Below are 6,765 nucleotides of genomic sequence, written 5' to 3'. Positions count from 1 at the left end.
AAAAAAAAAAAAATTAAGGGGCGCCTGGGTGGCTCAGTCGTTAAGCGTCTGCCTTAGGCTCAGGTCATAGTCCCGGGGTCCTGGGGTCGAGCCCCGCATCGGGCTCCCTGCTTGGCGGGAAGCCTGCTTCTCCCTCTCCCACTCCCCCTGCTTGTGTTCTCTCTCTCGCTGTCTCTCTCTGTCAAATAAATAAATAAAATATTTTAAAAAATTAATATATGTTTCAAAGTATGCTTAAGAGCAGCAAAAAAAAAAAAAAAGCAGGGACACCTGGGTGGCTCAGTCAGTTAAGTATCTGGGCGTCTGCCTTCAGCTCAAGTCATGATCTCAGGGTCCTGGGATCAAGTCCCACATCGGGCTCTGCTTAGCAGGGAGCCTGCTTCTCCCTCTGCCTGCCTCTCGTCCTGCTTGTGTTCTCTCTCTCTTTGACAAATACATAAATAAAATCTTTTTTTTGATTTATTTTTTTTATTTTTTTAAGATTTTATTTATTTATTTATTTATTTATTTATTTATTTATTTATTTATTTATAAGAGAGAGAGCACAAGCAGGGGGAGCAGCAGGCAGAGGGAGAGGGAGAAGCAGGCTCCCCACTGAGCAGGGAGCCCGATGTGGGACTCGGTCCCAGGACCCCGGGATCACGACCTGAGCCGAAGGCAGATGCTTAACCGACTGAGCCACTCAGGTGCCCCTAAAATCTTTAAAAACAAACAAAAAGGCAGCAAACAGCATCTTGAAATTCAACAATTACAGGGAGTCACAGTTCCGAGAAGGGTAGAAAGAATCCATTGGTGTAAGGGCACATAGTGAAGTCCATTCATTCATTTACTCATTAAAATACATGTATTATATTATCTCTACTGAGTAGACTGCACTGTGCTAGACATATAGGAACAAACAAAAAGTACAGCTTAGTAAGTGTTTGGCTGAAAAGGAAGATAGATCACCAAATAACCAGAGACCCTAACAGAAACACTCTCCAATGGGCCATGTGCCATAGACTGTTTAAATGAGTTGGGGAACACTGCTACCCCCACCCACGGACCACATTCAGGCTCTATCGACTCAAGGCTGAGCCACCTTTCTGCACATTTTGCTTCTTTGGGGGCTACTATGGGACTATGCTTCACCTGTTGTTTTGGTTTAAAATGTTCCACTGCTTTCTTTCTAGAGATTAAGCTGGGGGTGCAGCCTCAGGACTCAAGAGGCACAGGGTGATTATGAGCCCTCCCACAGAACCCTGGTACTCACTGGATTCCCTCTGCTCAGACACCACCGCCCATCACCACACATCACCACTGGAGATGAGCTACCATGCAAGAGCCTAGGTATTGTGTGAAACTCTGTATGCATGGGGAAGCTTCGAACATATGAACGTCCTTGGGACAACGGTGGCACTGAGGCTAAGCTGGGAAAAGAGCTGCAGTAGTTGCAAAAATATCCCCTTGACTTTGGTCCCTTCTGATTTGCACACATTCCTCCTTGGAGCTGCTTATTTCCTTCCCACTGGGAGCACCCGCTATTCCTGTCTTTCTGGGAGTTTGTGGCCTTCCTCTCTCCACTTGAACAGCCTTGGCCCTGACCTGTGGGCATTACAGAAAGAAACGCGATGAGTTATGCAAGTGTGGTGGACGTGGCCAGGGGTTCGGAGCCGAGAGGGGAGAGAGGGTCTCTTCATGAACCTAAAAGTAAAAAGGTAAAAGGTACCGAATCTGTGACCCAGCTCCTCCTGTGAGACAGAGTTCTAGTTTCCTGTCTTTGGCCTGGCTGGGTTGAGAAGGTGGTTCTGAGGGCTCAAACCTTCTTCCCGACCTCGCACAAGCAGGGCAGACATGGGGAGATTCTTGCGGAACGTAAGTAACGCTGACAGTACAGGGCCAACGCACAGAGGGGCGCGTGCTCATTACGCACGGCTGGCGAAATGGTCTGTCTCCAGGGGGACATGTTTCATCGTGCATTAGCTTCTAGCCGCTTCCTTCCTCCCCGTTTCTCTGCCCACTCTCTCCATCACTGTCCTTTGGAGTCTCCTTTCCTCTCCGCACCCCCCCCTTCCCCTTCCACGGTGCCGCTCTGCCCATCACTGTCTCCTGCCGTCCGTCCTTCCTGCCATGTCCCCGGCTCCCTCTCTACTTTGCTCACTCTCACTCTTGCTGCCCAGGACTTGCTTTCCTGCTTCTCTCATTTGTCTCTGGTTCTCTCTAGCTCCCATTCTCTCATTCCATCTATGTTTCCCTCTGCGGTACCAGCGCTTTGGGTACCCCACAGCTAGGGATAACCTTTTCTCGTTACATTAAAGTCCACCGCAGCACTTGGTTTATTGATTGATTGGTTTTTATTTAAATTCTGGGGGAAGCAAGTAAAGGGAATTTTTTACAAAGCGAGAGAGCAGAGAGAAAACATGGAATGGAGCAGAGGGAGAATAGAGAGAAGGGGCAGGCAGCCTGAGCAGATGGGTTGGGGGCCAGAGAGGAGGCATCAGAAGAGGTGGAATCCATGGTGTCTTATTTCCTTTCAAATAAACTAGGGTGGATAGTCATGGCTGACGACAGCGGAGTCTGGATTATAAAGGGTTAAGTACCAAGTTAGGCTTGGCACCTCACTCAGAGGCAAAAGCTTCAGGGAGAAATGAGTTGGGTTAAATAAACCCAAGAAGCTGACGTGGGTAGAATTTCTTCTGCCTGACCCACTAACAACTGCGAACAGGACATTTTAGAAATGGTTTTTATTGAAATGCTTCAGTGGGGCATAGCCCCTGGAAGCAAGAACTTGGCTTAGGGGCCAGGCCTGGGGAGCGCTGCAGGAATGTGGACCGTCGGTGGACTGGAGGGAGGGGCGGGGAAGGAGTGCCAGCCAGGGTCAGGCAGCTGCTGATCGGAGCAGTTCTGATGCTGTGTGTGCTCTCTCCCCTTGCCTCCTGTAATTAAAGCTTTCCCAATATGATTCTGGCTTCCTGAAGGGAAACTAGGATTTTGAAAACAAACAAGAAACAAACAAAAAACAGCAGAGTTGCTTGGTTGCAATATATGCATATTTTAATCATAAAGCACTTAATCATGTCCTGAGGTCACTGCTGCTGGTCAGTTTCAAAGTACCTCATCCCCTGCTATAGCCCTGGCAGGAGGGGCTCTTCTAGGGAAACACACACAAATAACCACATAAAAACCCTAACTGTACTCACCAGATTAGATATGCTCATGTAACTCCTTCACTGACCCAATCATCCTCCTCACCGTCTGACAAGGGAACTGCTCCCCCTTGTTTCTCTCCACTTTTTTTTTTTTTTTACCTTACTCCCTTTTCATCCCACTTCTTGCTCCTCTCCCCTAACAGACCACATGGAATCCATGGACCAGAATAAATCAGTTGTTTTATTTTCCCTCAAAGGATGTAACCTTCCACTCCCCAAATGGCTTTGACAGTTTTCTCATTTGCGAGCTGAGGAGGATATCAAGAGACATTGACCTTCTGGTTTTGCCTAAAGAGGGAACACTCAGTAACTATTATGCTCAGGTCCCTGATTTCCTTTCATTGTGCCCTTCCTCCCCCTCTCCCCATGTCCTCGCCTACCTTTTCCCTTTCCCTCCTGAACATTCTACCCACCCACCCCCACAGCCCTCCCTTGCCTGGTGTGGAGACGCTATAAGGCTCGTCTGCCTTCAATCCCACAGCATTCCCTGCTAGCAAGAGAAAGTACAAGGCCTCGAGGAGTGTGTGCTCTCTCTTTAATCAGTTTAGTCCCATTACCTACCCTGAGGAGTCAGATTTTGTTGTCACCGATCTATCTGTAGAAGGAGAAGAAATTGTCAGACATCACTTGAAGAGCCCTGTCCCGTGGACGCCTGGGAACTGCCGAGAGAAATTAATCTTCCAGCTATTTAAGGCAATTTCTTTTCCATCATCCTTTGTCAAGAGGACTGCACTGGGAAATGAATCTGATGGGAGTCCCTGAACTGGTCCACTCCACTCGACAGAATCTCTCCAGTGCTGTGCGGCATCCATCATCCCTACGCAGCAGAAACATACAACATCCCTGCAAAGCCAGCTCCCCACCAGCACTCAGCAGCAAGAAGCCACAACTGCTCAGGGTGGGCATGACTGGGCCTAGACACTTGCAGTTTTCCTCTACCTCTGCTCGACCTTCTCTCCAGAAAACCTACCACACATCGATCTCTTCCATTAATTCTTTCTTTTATCCAAGATCCAGGAAGGAAGAGAAACGGGCACATGTAGAACGGAACATGGGACTGACGGTTGTGCATTTTCTTGCCTGAACGTTCGTAAGGCCTCAGCCCGTGCAGAATAGGTACTTATGTTAAACAGCTAGACCTCTGCCAAAGCCAGGTGTGAGCCGGAAACCGGGCAAGGGGAGCAATGCTTCGAGACCATCTCTTCTCTCCAGACTTAATTTTCTTTCATGGGCTAGGGAGTCCTAGGCTCGTTCACGTAAAAGAATTCCAATCTTCAACTCTTTCCACCCTCAAGGTTATTTCCCAGGGCAGTAATTTTCAAATTGTGTTCCTTTGGGTTCCAAAGAGTACCAGGGAGCATGTATATACAAAGGTCCGTGGAGGCAGGGAGGTGGTGCTGTGGGCTGTGGCTCCATGGAGGAGGAGGCTCAGTGGTGGAGGCTCTGGACCCCCCAACTCTATTTCTTTTTTTTTTAAGATTTTATTTATTTATTTGAGAGAGAGAATGAGATAGAGAGAGCATGAGAGGGGGGAGGGTCAGAGGGAGAAGCAGACTCCCTGCTGAGCAGGGAGCCCAATGTGGGACTCGATCCTGGGACTCCAGGATCATGACCTGAGCCGAAGGCAGTCGCTTAACCGACTGAGCCACCCAGGCGCCACCCCCCCAACTCTATTTCAACCTGATTTGATTTCTCTCAGGTGTTAGAATTTCTCTTAAGAGGTTTTTTTTTTCAAGGTTCTGATTTTTTTTTTTTTAACGTAAGCTTTATGCTCAACGTGGGACTCAAACTCATGATCCCCAGATCTCGCACCCACCGAGCCAGCCGGGTGCCCCTAAGGTTCTAATCTGTAACAAAGGTCTGCCAATGAGCGTCCCGAGAGGACAACTATACCTGTGCCTCTCACACAGCGAACCGCTGGCCGGTGGCTCCCGCCCACCTCTCCTGCAGAGGAGGCCCGGGTCCCGGGTAGCCCTAGCGGCTCCCAGACTCCAGGGGCTCCTGAGGCACTTTCCAGCAAAATGAATCTCCTCAGGCACCAGAGTCATTTGTTTTCCAAACTCCCTGCTCCAATCTCACTAATTCCCAATTTCCCTGCATTTGACAAATGCAATTAACAAGCCTCGATCAGTTCCTGGCCGACAGCCCTCATCAATCAATACACAACTGAAGGAGGCTGAGGGGGAGGGGAAGGTATCCGCACCACAGGGGAGAGGAGGCCTTACCCCCTCGATTTCTCAAACCCCTCAGCCTCAAACTAGGATGCTGGGCTGTCACCCTCACCAGCCACTTTGCCCCTTCTTGCTCACTAAAAACAAAGCAGTACTGCTCATATCCTCCTCTCCCATTTTTTTAAAGGTTTCTCCCATCAACCTCTTCTATCTCCCCTATGCGTATGTCTTCTCTTTAACAGAAGGCCTTGCCATCTGCTGCCACCATAGCTTGGGAACCCCCTTAGTGCTGGGTGTGATAAATCAACCAGCGCTCTGCTCTCAGCAGGGCCTCTTCCCCACCCACACGTGCCAGTGACAATTTTGTGCTGCTTCCCGTCCAGGAGGCTGTAAGCCCACCACCAACCGCTCTATCCCCCACACACGCACACACCGGAGAGCCAAAAGGACAGGGATCACCAAGCTTGTGGTCACTACCGCTTTCACACTCACCTCTTTGTCCTCTTTTCCCAGGGTCCAAACCTTCCCTTCCCAATTGGTTTAAGATTCAAGATTCACCCTCTTCACCTTTCTGCTCTGCGCATAGCATTGGCCTCCCCTCCCCCACAGCAGGGTGAGAGCTCTTCCCTCTGCAGCTCTTCCTCATACAGCCCTGTGCATCTTTCCACCTCATCAACTTTTCATCTCTTTGCAAACAGAATCGGGAAGTCTCTCCCTCCTCCCTGCCTCTCTCTCCTTCTCCTTTGTTATTAGCTTCATGAGTGGGGATGCTAATGTATTCACTAGACAATGTCTTCACACCACTGTTTCTTGTAATTACAGTCAGTGCCCTCCCACTGTCCTGGCTTACTTGGCTGTAAAGTGCTTGGAGGAGGGACAGTGTGGACAAAAGACACAACACAGGCTGAGGTCGAGTAGTGTAATGTTAACATCCAAGAAAGTAAAATCACCTCTGCAGCAGGTCATTAACAACTAGTAACACATAGAGGTCAACGGCACCAGAGCTTAAAAAAATTATCAATACAATTGAGGACCCTTCCACTACAGGACAGGGAGCTATATCCACATTACCAGCAATAGTCCCCCCATGAAATGCAAGCAGCCACATCCACCCTCCTTCAAGGGGTAGAACCACTGTATTTGTCATGTAGATCAGCTACATTGTCACTGGAGACTCGGATCCAGCCATCCTCCCGGACATGGTAGAGGTTGACTGCACCTCCTGAGTAGGCATCTCTATAGGTGGCTTGGTAGATGGCTCGACGGGCCAGATCATAGGCCTGTTCCACCTCTAGGTCATAGGAGTAACCCCGATCCATGACTCCATAAGCATACACAGAGCCAGAACCTACAGAGAAGGTGGCCCCCGAGATCCGGTTTCCTTCACTGTCCACATAGTAGAGGCC

At 49.3% G+C, this 6,765-nt stretch overlaps 1 pseudogene; it reads right to left on the bottom strand.

Annotated features, from left to right (window-relative positions):
- Positions 1 to 6,264: 6,264 nt before the first annotated feature.
- On the bottom strand, positions 6,265 to 6,765 carry LOC102735156 (proteasome subunit beta type-5 pseudogene; annotated as a pseudogene).

Source organism: Leptonychotes weddellii, chromosome 9 (genome assembly GCF_054177405.1).
Source record: "Leptonychotes weddellii isolate Sample4059 chromosome 9, ASM5417740v2, whole genome shotgun sequence".
NCBI classification, from domain to species: domain Eukaryota; kingdom Metazoa; phylum Chordata; class Mammalia; order Carnivora; family Phocidae; genus Leptonychotes; species Leptonychotes weddellii.
Note: the sequence above shows the minus strand (reverse complement) of the source record. Positions and strands in the feature narration are given on the sequence as shown.